The sequence below is a fragment of the Lactuca virosa genome, chromosome 4 (assembly GCF_052849685.1).
Source record: "Lactuca virosa cultivar CGN04683 chromosome 4, Lactuca_virosa_CGN04683_v6, whole genome shotgun sequence".
In the NCBI taxonomy this organism is placed as follows: Eukaryota; Viridiplantae; Streptophyta; class Magnoliopsida; order Asterales; family Asteraceae; genus Lactuca; species Lactuca virosa.
This window is the reverse complement of record NC_136429.1, coordinates 82,231,713-82,252,245: the sequence shown is the minus strand read 5'-3', so window position 1 is coordinate 82,252,245 and position 20,533 is coordinate 82,231,713. Positions and strand designations below refer to the sequence as shown.

General features: G+C 34.7%; 1 long non-coding RNA gene across 1 annotated transcript; it reads left to right on the top strand.

Annotated features, from left to right (window-relative positions):
• The first annotated feature begins 13,954 nt into the window (after positions 1-13,954).
• Positions 13,955-15,461, top strand: LOC145105816 (uncharacterized). Its single transcript, XR_013707413.1, has 2 exons — positions 13,955-14,041; positions 15,049-15,461. It is a non-coding gene; the product is annotated as an uncharacterized LOC145105816 (long non-coding RNA).
• Positions 15,462-20,533: the final 5,072 nt, after the last annotated feature.

Here is a 20,533-nt window from a genome sequence, read left to right as displayed (position 1 = left end):
GGTAATCATCAGTAAAAGTCACAAAGAAGCGGTTAGCATCCCTTGTGGCGGTTCTGAAAGGTCCACACACATCGCTGTGTATGAGATCCAACAAACCTTCACCCCTTTCACAAGTACCAGTAAAGGGTGACTTGGTCATCTTTCCAAGTAAACAAGATTCGCAAGTGTCATCCAACCTTAAGTCGAATGACTCCAAGACTCCAGCCTTTTGGAGTTGGCCTATACGCTTCTTGTTTACATGTCCAAGACGACAATGCCACAAGCATGCCTTATCAAAACTATTGGAAGAATCAATGTGCAACACATTATTTCCTAAGTTGTCTACAACCATCACAGTTTCATATACACCATTACAAGGCAATGCTTTAAAATAAAAAAAACACCACTACAAAAAGCATTAATAGCACCAATTTCATTATCAAATGAAAAACTAAAACCTTGTTTCTGTTGGGTTTTCTACGCATCAAATACACTCTAAAACTAGGCAGCGGAAAAATCAAAACAACGATATACCTAAGTATACATGCTACTTACATCAACCCTAGAAAACTAAAACATAAGTAAGAAAACATACCTCTTATGTAGCCCTTGATCTCCATGCTTGATATCTTGAACCTCCATGAAGTTGCTTGGATGAAAGGATCCAAACCAGAATCCCTCTAATGGTATCACACCCAATGACACCAAAAAGTGGAATAAAAAATAACTAGGAGAAGGGTCAATTTCACAAAGGAGTTAGAAATCGTCCCTAAGAGGGGGAGGAAGAAGGGTTGGCGAATACTTCAAGCCAAGGTGCAAGGAAGAATGAAATCCCTAAGGCCCTATTTATAGCCGTGGATCCCTCCTAGGGTTTAGTACTCCTTCCCATGTGGGATGGAAGCCTAACCACGAAATTGCACTCCTTTCCCATGTGGGATGGAGTGATTTTCTTCCAACCCTAATTCCATAAGGTTCTGGAACATTCCTGATTAACCAAGTATCGATTAATGAACATTCAACCCTTTAATTAATTAAACTGTTAATTAATTCCCAAAATATATTTCCAAAATATATTTCCCATTAGTTTCTAATTAATTATTAACCATAATAATTAATAAACCAATTTCTCCTTTATTTATTCTACTCAATTTGGGTCTTGAGGGCAACCCAAAAGGACCCTGCTATTATTAGAAATATTACCAATAGTTAATGACCTTGGACACTATTCCAACAGTCTCCCACTTGGACAAGTCATCAACTATATGAGGACCAATATTTCTCCAATAATCAACAGAGAGTTAGCCATCTAATGCAACTACTGAACTCTTGATCTAATCAAGATTCAGCCCTTAGATAAGTGATCAACTATCCCTTCGTTCTATGATATATGTATGAATTCGAGACATGGATAATGGTCAATCTCAAGAATTCAAGATTATGTTTCCCGATATAGATTTGTGATGACTGCATCTGACTACTAAATTGAACACATCAATTCTAGTCAGGGCTCGGCCGAGCACTGTAGATGTCAGCACCAAATCATCGAGGGGCCCTTAGATATCGCTTCTCCCATTAAGGTAGAAGGAACGAACAAACTTCGACTACATAGTTTCTGTCTATTTCATCATGTCCACACATGGACATACCCTTTATAACTACCAGTTACGGTTAGCGTTGGAGTAGTCCAATGCATAACCGAATCATAGAGCAAAACCCCACATGTATCTAGGTTTGAAGAATAGAAGATATTATCGTCTTAGAATTACTCGTGACTGAATCCATGAAGTAATCTCTAAGCGTGGGTTGGTCCAATACTTAAATCTCTATTAAGCACTCATGAGTGTTAGCGCAATCTCTTTGCTATGTCCAATCAATATGGACAATCTACTAATACTCATGAAAGTCTTGACTCACTACTTACTTCCAAGAGTATGACCGACTGTGGACGTTTGAGTAAATCAATACTCGGGAAGTGGGTTCCAAACATGCAAAAGTGAGAACGCAGTGATAGGCTAATTGAAATGACCGAAATCCATCATATATTAAGATCACCACTTAATAATCTCCAAATCAAATTAAAACTTATATTGCTTAAAGTTCTCGGGTTTTAAAACAAACCAAACTAAGAGTGTTTAAGCCAGTTCATTTACAAATCTAATGCCTCTTGACTTTGTCCGACTGTCAGACTTGGTCAATGACATTGGCTTATGGAATGGATCGACAATATTATCTTTCGATATGACTCATTGACTATGACGTCTTTACATTTGACTCACTATCAAATGTGTTGGTACTTAATGAGTATGTTTCATGTGAGCTTGTGTGACTTGGGATCCATACTCGAGGTAAGTTCACCCAAAGTCACAAGAAACTTCATAAGGACCATCAATGATTGAATTTCAACAAAGATGTCACTAATGAATCTCTTTTAGTCACATTGTCTTCTTTGTAATTTAACCAAATGCAATATACTCTAAGTATGTTAAATCCACTATGGTGTATTACCTGGTACTCTTTCAAGATAAAACTTCACCATTCAGAGAAGCACAAAATCCGACTACAAACGGAATCGTCTCTATCAGTATGGAATTTAGTATCAATATAACTTTTACAATGATATTTTCCATACAGTCAAGATTATTTCCTCTGTCCTCCTAGGACACTTAAGAATGTTCTTAATCTTGATTCATTGATTCTTGCCAAATTGATCTAATCTAACTTGTCATGCTCAAGGCATACGAGTCATCAGATCTGGTACATGTCATGGCATATATGATCGATCCCATAGCAAAAGCATGTGGGACACGACTCATAACCTCTAGTAGAACTTAGGACATTAGCATCGCTCAATGTTATGCCATATTATGCACGAACCTTTCCAAGTTCTGCATGTTGAGTTTCCTCAACATTCCATGTACTTTAGCTTAATCCAATGAATCACTTTGATATATGTACGTGTTCTGTATCTCCCATGTATATCATAGCGAAACAATTCTCATACCAAGCCAAGATTTTACACTTGCTAAGTTAGAATATAATTTCCTATGAATCGTACATTATCTATGTACAATACAAGGATGACTACAGCGCTCCCACTAGCACTGACATATATCTGGCTTATCTATGTTTCTCGAAATTCAAACTCCTTGAACATTCTCATTGAAACAAGGAATCCAATTACTCCCACTAGCTTTGACATATATATGGCTTATCTTTATTTCTCGAAATTCAAACTCCTTGAACTTTCTCATTGAAATAATGATCCCACTTGCGAGATGCTTATTTCGGTCCATAAATGAAATTATTAAGCTTACACATCCTTCAAAATCTATATTGGTTTAATTATGTGTTTGTTCCTCTCCATGATTGTCTCTACTTGAAGATCCACTTGCACCTAAGGGTTAAGGTCAAGTGCTTGATCTACCAAATTACAACATACATGGATTGAATCTCACTTTCCAATTCCTCCCTTATGTTGTAGCCTTTAGGTCCTACCATAGCTTCCGATAGCTGGTACACTCTGATTGCTCCATACCAGTGACTCATTTACCCCAGTAATATAAACTCTTATATAACTAGGTTCATGACGTCTTCTATCAGATCTATAAGGAAAAAGTGGAAATATGTCAGTTTCCTTAATAGCTCTTTCAATTCCAAATTGAATGCTATCTCCAACTTTAGGCTCTTTGTTGGTTGAATCTCAAATCTTATCAAGATCAATGTGGCTCCCACTAGCCCTTTTGGAAATCATCTCTCTCTCTCTCTCTCTCTCTCTCTCTCTCTCTCTCTCTCTCTCTCTCTCTCGGAAGACTGCCCTTCGAGCAACATACACTTTGTTCTCATAAGGATTGTTAAACAATTATCCAAAATGCTTGATGGGTTCACCAACGAGATAACACACATCTATTCAAAGTCCTAGATTGTCGAGCATTTCACGACGAGCGTAAGCCTCATAATCGTAGACTTCCATATATGGCAGTAAGGATAGATTCCCACTTCACATACCATAGAGTGTTTCAAGAACCTACTTAGTTGCACAAGACCAAAGGACTTCTTGTAACATTATTCATGGTACAATCCACGAATTGTTAGAAAACACAGTGCGACTCATCTAGTACAAAATCAATAAACGATTTGTTTCTCTATCCAACTAACACTTCCTATTGGTAGTGTTTTAGGCGGATATAGATCATGAAACTCTTTCACGATCACTTAGATGATCGATAAAGTTTGGATTGAGATTCTCACTATGAGTGTCTCATCTTATTGCCCAATTGATTCTTAACTTCACTATATGAGAGCTCTGAACACCTGAGAGGTTCCAGACTCACATTCATACGAAGTTGGTCTCACTATGTATCGTGGTTAATCTGAACGGTCCATTAGTGTAAACTAATTCCAACAGATACTCACGTCACCTAGTGACGCATTCATCATCTATCTTGATAAACAAGATTTGCATTTATCATAAGACTCGAGGTCAAATGATATCCAAAATCTAATCCAACTGGATACTTGGTAATGCATTTCTCATTTATTTATCCAATACTATGATTCCACAAATACATTTCACCCAAACATTTGGATGTGTTGGAATAAGTACTTATTATGGTCAATCTGAACGATCCATTAGTTGAACTAACATCAACAGATATTCATAATAATACACCTTATTCAAATGTTCGAATCAATTTTGAACTATTGCTACTATACTAGCTTCATAGATTTCATGACTTTCTTTTAACATGTTAGAATGCTCCACATTTAAATAAGTCAGAATTATCTCATGAATCATAGTATAAACAATTTCAATTATAATACCATAGACTAAACATTTTGAAAAGAGTTGTATTTTGATCCTATGAATGTAGCAAGGGCTTGACATTCATGATCAAATTATCTTCTCCATGTTTTAGTCTTCTTACTTCATTTTAGTGACTGCACATTCTTGCAAATGTCATCACTAATCCTTAGCAACACACTCAAGGTTTAGAAGTAATGTTTTGATGGCATTATAAATCCATATATTTCATTGAATAACAAACATGGAAGATCTAGTTATCTTTTGATCCAATGGAAAGTAGCACGGGCTCGTGATCCATGATTAAATTTAACTTCTTCATGTTCCAGTCCTTTCACCTCAAATATACATTTGGGCAAGTTTGATTTCTTAGTCCTTTTCTTGCTATGGAAACAAGCAGCTATCAGAACATGTCTTAGAATAAGCCTTCCTTTGTCCTACGTATTAGGGCCTAGATTAGGTATACCCACACTAATCGCCTTTTAAACCGTGGGTAATTGGCTTTCTTCTTCTTGACACTTCTATTCATGATAGTAAAATATGGGAGTGTTTTGAAGTATGAGTTTCTATGATTGGCCATGCTAGTTCCAAAAGGAAACCTCAACATGCTACACAACTCCTTAATGGACATTCCAAGTTGTTCATATCAAAATCAGAATGAACTGATCATATGTACATGTTAGCTAGTCGACTAACCATAGTCAACTCCTAACTCAAGGAAATTCCATTTTACTTCAATATGTCAATTTACAACGTACATTTGATAATTGCTCTTTCTAATAATTACTTCAATATGTCAATATGCTAGTTTCGAAACCCTAAATTCTGTTGAGCTCACGTCGTGAACTCCTAGTTCACGTCGTGAGCTGCGACTAAGGTTTTAACACATTACGAAATTTTCAATTATTCTTCTTCCATTCAGTTTCAAACAAGTTTTTACAGAAAACATGGATCTAGGGTGAAAGTAACCATGAACCAATGGCTCTGATACCACTGTTGGGTTTTCTACGCATCAAATACACTCTAAAACTAGGCAGCGGAAAAATCGAAACAACGATATACTTAAGTGTACATGCATCCTATGGATCTATGGCTTCATGCTAATTACATCAACCCTAGAAAACTAAAACATAAGTAAGAAAACATACCTCTTATGTAGCCCTTGATCTCCATGCTTGAGATCTTGAACCTCCATGAAGTTGCTTGGATGAAAGGATCCAAACCAGAATCCCTCTAATGGTATCACACCCAATGACACCAAAAGTGGAATAAAAAATAACTAGGAGAATGGTCAATTTCACAAACCCAAAGGGGTTAGAAATCGTCTCTAAGAGGGGGAGGAAGAAGGGTTGGCGAATACTTCAAGCCAAGGTGCAAGGAAGAATGAAATCCCTAAGGCCCTATTTATAGCCTTGGATCCCTCCTAGGGTTTAGTACTCATTCCCATGTAGGATGGAGGCCTAACCACGAAATTTCACTCCTTTCCCATGTGGGATGGAGTGATTTTCTTCCAACCCTAATTCCATAATGTTCTGGAACATTCCTGAATAACCAAGTATCGATTAATGAACATTCAATCCTTTAATTAATTAAACTATTAATTAATTCCCAAAATATATTTCCCATTAGTTTCTAATTAATTATTAACCATAATAATTAATAAACCAATTTCTCCTTTATTTATTCTACTCGATTTGGGTCTTGAGGGCAACCCAAAAGGACCCTGCTATTATTAGAAATATTACCAATAGTTAATGACCTTGGACACTATTCCAACAGTTTGTACAAACCATGAAAGGAAATAATATTTCTCGCCATATCAGACGAGTAGCAACAATTATTCAAATCTAATTTCAACCCACTACTAAGCAATAAAGAATAAACTCCAATCTTGGTGACATACGACATTTTCCTATTCCCCATGATCAAGTTCATATTCCCGTGCTCCACATCCTTACTTCTTTTTAGTCCCAGGAAATCAGAACAAATGTGAAATCCACAACCTGTATCAAGGACCCAAGAACAAGAATGTGATGAGTTATTAGATAGAATAGTTTAAATACCTGCATGGGTGGGTTTAACCTTCCCATCCTTGACATCCTGCAAGTATTTGGGGCAGCTTCGCTTCCAGTGCCCTTTAATATGACAATAGAAACACTCTGCTTCTTTTGGGTTGGTAGAGGGATTAGGAGAACCAGCTTTGGTCCCACTAGAAGAGGATCCATCAAGAGACTTTCCCTTGCGGCTCTTATAGGGAGCCTTCCTCTTCTTCCCTTTCCCATGTCCAATTGCCAAGACAGGGGCAGTAGCAGTAGGAACAGAAACAAGAGATTTACCTTTGAGACTACTTTCAGCAGTCCTCAAAAGGCCATGAAGATTGCTAAGAGTGACCTCCTCCTTGTTCATATGATAGGTAATACGGAACTGATCATAACATGGAGGTAAAGAGTGTAGAATAATATCTATGGCCAACTCTTCATCGAAGTTCACATTCAACTTCAGTAAGCGGTCCACAAACCTTTGCATTTTCTGCAAGTAGGATGTGATGGATTCCCCATCCTTCATCTTTGTTGTTATCATGGAGACGATGATTTCATACCTCTCTTGACGAGCACTTTGATGGTATCTTTACATCAGGTTTTGGTGCATCTCAAAAGGGTAGAAGTCCTCATATGACTTTTGGAGTTCAGCTGTCATAGCTAGTGGCCAGCATGATACAAGACACTTTGGTGGCATCCTTCTCATGAGTCCTAAACTTAGCAATCTCCTCAGGACTAGCATAAGACTCATCTATTTCCTTAAGCTCTTTGTCGATGACATCTTCCTTGTCCTCGTAATGAGTAACCATCCTGATGTTCCTGATCCAATCATTGAAGTTTGAACCATCAAAGATAACTCTCCCACACAAGTTCATTAGGGAGAAAGAGCCAGTATGGTTTGAGCCAGAAGCAGTGTTGGAAGACATCTGAAAAAACAAAGACAAAGTTTAGATTAGATAAGAGTCCTTAATATAACACCCAAATGAAATATTAAGGCCAGGACCCAACACAATATTTTACAATTTGGAAGTGGGATGTCGTAATCCAATTGCAAAATATTTGAAGGTAGGTAAATGACAATTTACCAATTTCCACCATGAAAAATGAAATTGATTATTAAGTTTTAATTGGATTGAAATTCCTAGATTCCTTTGAGATTCATTGAACTTTTCAATGGCATGTTTAAATCTTGATTACGCCCTTCAAGTTTGTGACTGGAATGCCGAGGATCAGAAACAAGGTGTGAATAACCATGCAAATGTGCTTCATACACTCGATGTCATTTATCACCTAATCAATGTGTCGGTTAACCACACACGCTCTATTGATCTATGACAAAACATCAAGCTACCCTTTGCCAACCGTACTAGTCCAAGTTAATGTGCCGGTTAACCACACACACTCCATTAACGACTTGGCAAGGTGCAAAGTGCAATTTCATGGATTAGCATCAATAACACATTTTTCCTAAAGTAACTAAGATTGGGAATTTAATAAAACATTTAGTTACTTTATAATTATCATTATACTTTTAACGAGAATTAATGTCCTATCCTACCCGTTCGGCTAATGACCCTCCACCGGTCAAGGAAGCAGTGGGTGAGAGTGGACACCCATTAAACCACCATTTTATAGGCAGTAACCTTATACCCCCCTTATAGACCGGCTTCGTGAATGAGACCTACTAACGATAAGACTGACTTGTCTTATACATATATATATATATATATATATATATATATATATATATATATATATAATTATTAAACCTTTAATATTATAATAGTATAAGGGTTGAATTTTAAACTTTTAAAACTCTAGGGTTTGGAATTAAAGTATCATAAGTGTGACTTCACAAATTCCAAAACTTGAGGGCAAGTTTTGAAACTCTTCAAAACTTTTCATTTCAATAAATTATGAGATTAATGACTTTTAAAAGTGAGACTTTTCATTTTCCATAACTTGAGGACACGTTATGGAATTCATTAAAGACATTTAGATCAATATTTTAATTAACAAAATAATCAAATAATTTATCTATGATCTAGTTAAACTCATAAGTCAAGATAATTCATATCAACAATTTGCAAGAAATTAGCCTAATCATATAAACTAATACAAATCTTGAGATTTTGACAATTATCTTTTAATTGGATGAGCATGATCACTACCATATCAAGAAAACAAATTTTATGTTTCAAAAAACAGTTTGTGGTAATGATCCTAATCCAATTCTGGCCAAAAACTCGAAATTCTGGAACCAGAGCCATCAACTCGACGAGTGCATGAACCTGACTCGTCGAGTTGGTATTTTACTGAGTGGACTCGTCGAGTCAGCCAGTGGACTCGGCGAGTTCATCAGTCAGAGGCCAGAAAATCGATTTTTTCTACTTGGAAAATTAATAAGCATCAAGTATAACAGAAAACAATCCTAGGCTCTGATACCACTGAAGGATTTTGAGCACTTTAACAACCTTATGGTGCACATGCAACCCTAGATGCTTTGGATCTATGTTTTCTCTAATTATACATGAAATTTGTTTTTCCAAAGCATTCATCCTAACTAGCATGCAGTTGAACAAAATAACTAGTTAGATAACTTACCTCTTAATAGGACTTGTAGTTCTTGGCCTTCAAAAGCTTTAGCACCTCAAATGTGATGACTCTAATGTGTCACAAACACCAAGTACAAAAGGAGGCTTGAGAGAATAAGTTGCTTAGCACAAAATCGATTCACACTCTCCAAGAATATACGTGGCAACCGATTTTAGCTCTAGGGAGTTCCTTTTATAGTGTGACAAGTGCTAGGCTTACATCCATGCAAAACCTAATGCACCATGACTCTTCATATTACTTAGGCTCCATGGGTTAAACCTCCATGGACTATCCATGTTGGTTTAGCCCATCCTAATTAACCATGCATCGTTGGCCCACACTATAAGAATCATTGATTTACCAAATCAGTCCCTGTATATTTAATTAGTCTCTTTTGATCACTAAATTAATTCCAAATTAATTCTTGATCAATACTAATTAAATAATATGATTTCATATTAATATATTATACTTGTAATATATTAACAAACCACAAATAACCTTATTCTCAAAAGTCCATCCTATCAAGTTGCATTGGTGAAGGCAACCCAAAAGGACCATGCTATTTTCGGGTCAAGTACATACCAATTATAGTTATGGGTTTAGACACCTAATCCAACAGTTTTGACTTCCAGAATAATAAGATTATTCAAACTATCCACAGTCAATCATACTTTGGAAGTAGGTTATGAGGCTAGACTGTCATGAATTGGCTTGTAGATTATATAAGGTGTCTAGACATATCAAAAGGTTGCTACAACATTCATGAGTGCTCTTGAAATAAGATTTGAGTATTGGATTAAACCCATGCTCACATGAATCACTTCATGGAATTTATCACGAGTGATTGTGAGACGATAATATCATATAGTCTTCAAACCAAGATATATGAGTTGTTGACTACGAGTTGGTTGTGCATTGATAGTATGAAACCGCATCAGTAACTTGATGTTATAAAACGTATTTTTGTGTATGATTTAACGAGAAGTTAGTACAAGAATATAAATCAAAGTTTATCTGTTCATTTTATCCCAAGAGGATCAAAAGCGATATCTTGGGCCCCTCGATGATTTTGTTTTGACTTATGTGTCGGGCCCGGTCAGGACTCAATTGATGTGTTCAATTAAGTTCTATGTCAAACGAATCAGAAATCGGGAAACAAACAACTGAACAATGAGTATGAACTTATTCCATGTCTTTGTCCACACGATATCTTGTAGAACAGAGGATTATATGATCCATTATCTAAAGGACACGTCACTGACTAGGTCAGAGTTCGACAGCGGCTTTTGAGAGCTACGATTGCTAATTGGTTTTGAAGTTACATTGGCAGTTATAGTTATTAGACTTATCCAACTGGGAGACTATTGGATTAGGTGTCTAAGCCTATAACTATAATTGATATGTACTTGACCCGATAGTAGCATGGTCCTTTTGGGTTGCTTTCACCGGAGCAATTTGATAGGATGGACTTTTGAGAAGGAGGTTGTTTGTGATTTATTAATATATTACATGAATAATATATTAATTGAGAAATCATATTATTTAATTAGTATTGATCAAGAATTGATTAGGAATTAATTTAGTGGTCAAAAGAGACTGATTAAATTTACGGGGATTGATTAAGTAAATCATTAATACTTATAGTTTGGGCTAATGATCCATGTTGATTATGCATGGGCTAAACGTATATGATAGTCCATGAAGATTTAACCCAAAGGGCCTAAGAAATATGAAGGGTCATGGTGAATTAGGGTTTGCATGGAAGAAACCCTAGGATTTCCATACTATAAAAGTAACCCCTTAACCCCCCAAAATCGGCTGTGCATTCAAAAGGTGAACCATAACCGATTTGATGCTTTCTAGCCTCCCTCTCATAAGCCTCCTCTTGCATTTGGTGTTTGTAACACATTAGAGACATCAAATTTGAGGTGCTAAAGCTTTTAAAGGCCAAGAACTACAAGCTACACTAAGAGGTATTGATATAACCTTGTTTTATGTTGTATATCTCCAATTGCATGCTAGCTAGGGTGTATGCTTTGGAAAAATAAAATTGCATGTGTAATTAGAGAAAACTTAGATCCAAAGCATCTAGGGTTGTATGTGCACCATAGGAGTGTTATAGTACTTAAAACCCAACACATCAATAGCCCAATCACCAAAGCCCAACAAAAGGCCCAAACCAAATTAGGGTTTTTACATAAAATGACGATTAGGGTTAAGTGTTCACACTTAACCCATTAAGTCCATTACCCCACTAGGCCAACATACAATGGAATCGGCATAAGTCACAACTTCAGTCCATTGGTCCAAACGCGTGTCCCGACAATCCAAAACTAACATTTTCCAAAATTAGGGTTTTCTAAGCCCTAATTAGGGTTTCTAACCCAAGCATATGCCAATTAGTCAAACGGTTAGGCTTTTAGGTCAATTAGGGCTTCATTAGGTCGAGCACCACCCATTGCCACCTCGGGTGGTGGTGGTCGACGGCGGCACATGGTGACAGCCACCACCTTACGGCGGTGGTGGTGGTTTTTCCTTCAATCCTTCCGCCAAAAATGTTTAAAGAAGTCCCATTCTACTAAACATGCTGCTTGGAGTGGCGGCGTTCGACGGCCCTAACGACACCGACAACGTGGCTGAAGGTGAAACAGGAGAAGAAGAAGAGAGGGTACGTCCGAGAGCGACAACGACACTGCCCTGATGTTGGTCTTCAGCGAAACCCGTTGTCGTCGGCAGCCGCTGCGGTGGTATCGACCTGGTGGTTTGCGACCTCTAATTTGCCGGTAATCAGAGTAGCGGTGGTTCAAGCTATGGCGTGGAGATGACGGCTGAGAAGGCCCGAGGAAGATGGTGGCGGCTGGGAAGGGATGTGCTAGGGTTTCGGGGGCTAACCTTAAGACGAGAAAGGAGGGTCACCGGGTATATCCCGTGATCTTTCAAACTTTAATTCGTTTACCCATTATTAGTCCCTCCCCGCAATATTTGTTTTCAATTTAAATCCAAAACTTACACTTTAGCCCCTGTCTACATAAAATCTTTTCAACTTTAATCCAATATTTACCATTCAGCCCCTCTCTTCAAGATTTTATTTCAATTTAAATCCAGAATTTACCAAACCACCCTCAACCTCCAAAATTCTTTACAAACTAATTCGGAAATTACATTTTAACCCCCAACAACAACGCCTTGCTAACTTATTCCGCATTTAGGGCTACTATTCATTTATTAGTTTTATCTATTTATTTATTTAATAAACGGGATGTTACAAGTATCTCTACTAAAGGATTTTTTTATGACTTGTTACTATTAATTTTTTTATTGAGCTAACCCCATTGAAATATATAGTTTATTTGTTTTTTTATTGGCCACTCAATATATATTGAGTGATCAATATACTTTCATGTTTTACATAGTTAACTCCTAATTTTCTAATCATATTTCATTTTACCCTTCAATTATGTTTTAATTTTAAATATTTTTTAGTTATTTACTATTTGATTCTCTTTATTAAATATTTTATAATGATTATATAATATTTTTAATACTTTTATAACTATAAAATAATAATTTTTTGTATTTTAGATAGATAAATAAAGATCCACTATAATTATATTTACATTTTCGTATTAAAATATAATTTGTATCTAGAAAGAATTTTTATAAAACATTTTAAATTAGGGGTGACATATTAACCGAAAGAGAAATTAAATATTTCCCTACATTTTTTTCTACATATATTTACATCCATCTTAAATGATGATATATGTCATATTTACTAATAATAATAAAATTTTAATATATACTTATGTGATACATGTCACAATTTAAGATGAGTATGTGAATATATAGGAAAAAATATATGATAATATTTAATTTTTTAACCGAAAAACTAAACCAAAACCAAATTAACCGAAATAATCGAACCATAACTAAAAAAGATGGTTCAATTTCTGTTTTTGATTAACCAACTACATATAGTTCGGTTATGATTTTCATCGAAAACCGAGTCACTAAACACCAGACCGAACTAATAATATTAATAATATTTTTAATATAATATAATATTAAATATATGGTATGTAATTATATTTGAAAATGAAACTTTAAAAGGTAATTATTTGGAATTAAACGAGATACCAAATCTTCAATCATATTAATATAATTTTAAAAACTAAATTGTTTATTTTTTTAACAATGTATTTTATTTTTTTCATTTTTTATATCAAAGTATTTTTTATTTTTATCTCATTTTCGACCATTATAATTAACAAATATTAACCTTTAGTTATATCCATTAACGACAAAAGCATTAACTAAAAAAATATTAACTATAGCTACAAAAATTCATTAACCACCTCTAATACAACCAAAACCTCTTATACACACTCTGTTCTAAATATGTTAAGGATAAATTAATGAAATTAAAAAAAAAAAAAAAAAAAACTTTTAAAATAAAATTAACACTAGATAATTTATGTTTGGTTAATTTTTCTATGCTACACGTCACAATCTTATCTAAATAAAACTCTATATTTATACAAGAGTTTGAAGAACGTTGACGATTCCAAAAGAAGCAGCTTCGGACCCGAAAACCAAGGACGAAAGGAACCAAATCGCACACAAGGTACCTACCAGAAGAGTCTTGTCCAAATTCTTCGAGTTTTGATCTAAATAATTTTCTTTAATTTTCGTATGATATGATCCGTACATGAATATGATCGATCCGTCGCTTGCATGTTTTTTATACCGGGTAATAAATTGATTAGTTTGTGCAAAATTTCCCATTGACTTCATCGGACTCGAGTTTGAATTTCATTTACTTTGATTCGAGTAGTTATATTGAATTGCTTGCGGTGAATTGACGATTACAAACGCTTTGTATAAGTGTATTGTTGGTAATTTTGTTGTTAGGGTTTTTAATTGCTATGAATGATGTACTGCAAGAACAAGTTCGTTTTAGGCACAATGATCAAAAACTAGTCGCAATAAACCACATCGATTTCATCCATAATTCGGCAATATTTTGCTGATGACACATCGAATACACTTTGGGACAGAACTGTGGATTTGTAGAATTTGATTTGTCGAGAAACGTTTTGCTGAACTTTGCGCTAGGGTTTTACTTATAGAGGTTACCATAGGTTTCAATAGAGGTAAATTAAGCAGTCTTGAGTTCCAAACTTTCTTTTCCTACAGTTGATTATGCAAACAATAAAAAAGGGATTATGAGTTGCTGTGAAGGAGTCCAAGCTTCAATCAGTAATGGAGGTCAGCATGTTGGTGACGAAGGGAACAAAGCTCATTGCAATGTGAATCTTTTCTCAGGTAAGTTCAATGGGCAAAGTCTTATGAAGCCACACCAGAACCAGATGGTCTATGATGCTTCACACATGAGCTTTAGTCTGGTTTCTGTAATCTTCTGTTGGTATATAACAATTTAGGAAGATGAAGTTGAAGTCTCCTTGCCATGACTATTAGTTTCTTGATATGATATTGATTTATTGGTAATACTTGTACACTGTAGTCTGTAGGTTACTGACGTTATAAATTTTGTGCATTTTGCTAAAAAGTGAAAACCAGTTTTTATTTGTTTTGATTTTGGGTGATCCCTTTTGTGATATATTATTGTAGGATTTGCTGTTATATGGCTAAGAGAGAATTTGGAAGTGACGTTTCTGAGGATCTGACAAGGGAGTCATTAATCGCACTATCTTATACTCTACCAGATACAAATCTTTCTTCAACAGACGTCACAAAAAGCTCAAAGAGCGTGAAGAATGTTGAAGAAGCTGTAAATTCTGATGAAAGAGAGAAATTTAGAGCTGACTTGATCTCTATATCGTATGCAGAGTCGCCTGACACCAAGGATTTACCGGTTTCCATTGAGAAAAACAAGGGTTAGATTGTTTCCCCATTTATGTGATTGTGTTTATTTTGTGTGGATCATGATGAACTTTTGGTTACAGCAAAATAAATCAGATGTTTTTTTGTGACTATTGCAAGTTAATTTGTGTTTTCTGAAATGTAAATCCATATTGTTTGTATTTTCTTTTCTACCTTTCTTTTTGTTGTTGTGCCACGTATTTAGCTCCATTTTTGTAGGATGGTTATGTGGACAGACACCGTAGCCCTCTCTTTTGGTTGGGGGTTGTATCAGATTTTGATAACAAAATTTAAATATTCATACTAAAGAAAAATAAATTATCTTAAAATATGTAATAAAGTCCCAAGTTTTACAGGGGTAGTTGGAAAAGTCCTAACTTTTTTTATTTTGGTTGGTTAAAAGTTAAAACAACAACTTTTCGGATGAACTTCCATTTTTAATCTATTGTCGGTTCATTCTTATTTTTTGTTTAAATGAAGACAAAATTCGGTTCATTCTTATTTTTTGTTTAAATGAAGACAAAATTGCAAAATTAGTTACTTTGGTATTCAAAAAATTGTGGATAAAGTTCAAAAAGTTTCCAACTTGCGTGGAAGGTCTTAAATAATTTTTTTTTTGGGGTTTTGGTTCCTAGAGAACTTGAAATGTCTATTTTGACACACAGACACTGGATTGAATTTCTTAACCAGAAGGAAGATTCGAAGCGAAATCAGTAACCGATTTTGAGCCTAACTTTGATTTATCCAAATTTCCTTCAAATGATGTAGAAACATCAGGATCATGTGATCTGGAGGGACACCCCCCATAAAAACGAACGAAAACAAGATACAAGAGTAGAGAAGAAAATAGGGGTCAGGATGGGAACAAGACAAAGTCAAAACGCTACTAGAAAAAACATCGGCGCCGGAAAAGAGTAGGATGGATCGATTTGCTTATTAACAAAAGAATTTAGGTCATTTTTGGTCACTTAACTTTTGGTTGTGTGCTCATTGGTCACTTAACTCTTTTTAAGTTTTAAAAGGTCATCAAACTTTTGGCTTTGTGTTCATTTAGTCACTTAAGTTTTAGTTTGGTCACATTTAGTCACCTAACTTTTAAAATTGTGCTCATTTAGTCACTAAACTTTTAAAATTATTTCAAAAGTTTAGTGACTAAATGAGCACAATTTTAAAAGTTAGGTGACTAAATGAGCACAAATCTAAAAGTTAAGTGACTAAATGAGCACAAATTCAAAAGTTTGATGACCTTTTAAAACTTAAAAAGAGTTAAGTGACCAAATGAGCACAAAACCAAAAGTTAAGTGACCAAAAATGACCTAAACCCTTAACAAAACTAGGAATGACAGTTTGATTTTCAATTTTGAGAGAGAGAGAGAGAGTGATCAACAAAACTAGGAATGGCAGTTTGATTTTCAATTTTGAGAGAGAGGGGCCCAATTCTTTTATTTTTAATTTTTAATTAATAAAGTATTAAAGAAAATATAAAAAAAATGCAAAATAGAACTTAAAAGGGCAAAGCAGACGACATTTCAAGTTCTTCAGGGACCAAAACCAAGAAAAATTTCTGATTTTAGACCTTCCATCCAAATTGAGAACCTTTTGGACTATATCCACAGTTTTTTAAATACCATATGGTCCAATTTTACAGTTTTATCTTTAACAGAATATGTAACACATTCTTGACAAAATCTACCTGTACATATAATTATTATACTAACTTTCTTGAAGTAACAAACAACATTCTTTAACTAATAGAACATAAATTACAAATGCACAAAGTAACATTCTCATGAAAATGATAAATGAAAGAGAAAAAACAAGTGCAAATATGACATTCTTTCAAGAATGAAAATATATTATATTAGTAAATATGTAATTCATATAAGAATGACCATAAAAATAAAAAGTAATAAACTGAAACTCTTTTGGTTTAGAAAACCAAAAGCATAAATTCCAAGTATAAATCTTATATTTTAATGAGATTGATAGAATTATATATAAAAAAGGCATTGTGATCAGAATTCAAAAGAAATAATATATGGTGATTCTTAAAACTTTTATTTGGCCTTGAAATAAAACAACAAAGAATAATATTTTCATAGAAACTACCGATTGAAACTTTTCCATTCTTTAATTGAAACATCATATATCAGGGGACTTCTATTAACAACTAAATCAAAGAAGCCTTTGAATCATAATATATATATATATATATATATATATATATATATATATATATATATATATTAGAAACCTTTGATGGCAAAACATTGAGATGAAGTTGTGTCCTCTGATGGATATGGTGGAGAAAAATCAAGCCCTCTTCCTTGACATCGTTGTTGCAGGTCTAGAATAACAATGTTTGCCTATAGTTTCTCAATTATGTCGGTGATAGGTGGTATTGGTGATGAAGATGGCATATTCGACTAGGAAGGTGGTGGCCTATGGCAAAACACATGGTGTCCGATGGCAGAAAAACGAAGTCGTCATAGAGTAGGAGCGGTAAAAGAGAGAATGATATGAGTTCAAAGAGAGAGATGAGATAGAGGGGTAGTGTTTTTTATGTTTTTATTAAAAAATAGTATAATTATAGTGAAAAATTCGACGTAATTAGTAACAAATTTTTTTTTATTTGAATAAAGTAAAACAATTTTACCCCCCAGGGATCATTTTTCAAAACTTAGGAAAAATTAAGACAACCATAGAAAAGGAAAAGATTACAACCTTTGAAGTCTTTGGTTCGTTGTGGCAATTAAGAAGTTGATGAAGATGACAATAAGCTCCAAAGTAGAAGCTCTCTAGAGATATCCACCAAGCAAAGAAATACCACCAAAGATGCTAGTCTTCACTTGTATATATGTTGTTCTTAATCTTTAAGATTTATACCAAATAAACCTTAAAGAGAAGAAAATAAAAACACTTGTATCTTGCACCAAATTACAAGACAAAGAGGAGAGGGAGGATGAGAGAATCCTCAGAAATTTGGCAGCTAAATGAGAGGATTTTGTGAGCAAAAGAACCAACTCTTTCATGCTAGAAATTCCTTTCTTTTATACATCCAAGTATGTACAAAAGTCAAGACAATAAAATGGAAGAGTAAGGATTTTCTTACAAGCATTGATGAAAGCATTAAACAATTCAACACTCCATGCACACCTCTCCTAGAAAGCTACAACTCTATAAGAGGGTATGTGCATGATTGTGTAATCTTTACTCAACCACTTAGCTAGTTAGTTGGAAACAAACCAAGTCATTACTCAAAGTGCCCAAAAGGTGTAACACCCGAAATCTTGAGGAGCAATTGTTGGGAGTAAATCCCCTTTTGAGGGTTGGACACGGCGTGTTGGAGGAACCAACATATCGTGTCTAGACTTGAAGAAACACGAAGTTTATGTGGGATTTGGTGTCTAAGCCCATAACTATAACCAGGATGTACTTGACCCGATTGTAGCATGGTCCTTTTAGGTTGCCTTCACCAGTGCAATTTGATAGGATGAACTTTTGAGAATAAGGTTATTTATGATTTATTAATATATTATAAGTATAATATATTAATCATATTATTTAATTAGTATTGATCAAGAATTAATTTGGAATTGATTTTGTGATCAAAAGAGACTAATTAAATATGTGGGGATTGATTATGTAAATCAATGATTCTTATAGTGTGGGCTAATGATCCATGGTTATTTAGGATGGGCTAAACCAATGAGATAATCCATGGAGGTTTAACCCATGGAGCCTAAGTAATATGAAAGGTCATTAGGGTTTGCAAGGTGTAACCCTAGCATTTGCTACACTATAAAAGGACTCCACTAGATCTAAAATCGGCTACCACATCATTCTAAGAGTTTGATATTGATTTTGTTCTAAGTAACTTATTCTCTCAAGCCTCCTCTTGCATTTTGGTGTTTGTGACATAATAGAGGCATCACACTTGAGGTGCTTAAGCTTTCAAAGGGCAAGAACTACAAGTCCTACTAAGCGGTAAGTTATCTAACTAGTTGTATTGTTCAATTGTTAATTTGTATACTAGTTAGGATGTATGCTTTGGAAAATTGAAAATGCATGTATAATTAGAGAAAACATAGATCCAAAGCGTCTAGGGTTGCATGTGCACCATAGGAGTGTTATAGTGCTCAAAACTCAACAGTGGTATCAGAGCCTAGGATTGATTTCTGTTATACTTGATGCTTATTGCTTTCTAAAGTTAAAAAATCGATTTTTTGGCCTCTGACTGATGAACTCGCCGAGTCCAATGGCTGACTCGATGAGTCCTTTAGTAAAAGACCAACTCGACGATTCATGTTCATGCACTCGCCGAGTTGATGGGTCTGGGTGTAGAATTTCGTGTTTTTGGCCAGAATTGGATTTGGATCATTACCACAAACTGTTTTTTGAAACATATAATCTGTTTTCTTGATATGGTAATGACCATGCTCATCCAATTAAAAGATAATTGTCAAAATTTCAAGATTTGTATTAGTTTATATGATTAGGCTAATTTCTTAAAATTGTTGATCTGAATTATCTTGACCTATGAGTTTAACTAGATCATAGATAAATTACTTGATAATTTTTGTTAGTTACAATGATGATTTTAATGCTTTTAATGACCTCCATAACTTGTCCTCAAGTTATGGAAAATGAAAGGTCTCATCCATTAAAATGCAATTAAACTCATAAGCTATAGAAATGAAGAGTTTTGACAAGTTTCAAAACTTGCCCTCAAGTTTTGGAATTTGTAGAGTCTCTCTAATGAAACTTTAATTCCAAACCCTAGAGTTTTAAAAGTTAAAATTCAACCCTTATACTTTATAGTATTATAAGTTTAATAATATATATATATATATATATATATATATATATATATATATATATATATATATATATATAAGACAAGTCGGTCTTACCGTTAGTAGGCCTCATTCACAAAGCTGGTCTATAAGGGGGGTATAAGGTTACTTCCTATAAAATGGTGGTTTAATGGGTGTCCACTCTCACCCACGGCTTCCTTGACTAGTGGAGGGTCGTCAGTGGAACGGGTAGGATAGGACATTAATTCTCGTTAAAAGTATAATGATAAATATAAAGTAACTAAACTTTTATTAAATTCCCAATCTTAGTTACTTTAGGAAAATGTGAAAATGGTGCTAATCCATGAAATTACACTTTGCACCTTGTTAAGTCGTTAGTGGAGCGTGTGTGGTTAACCGACACACTAATCTAGGAC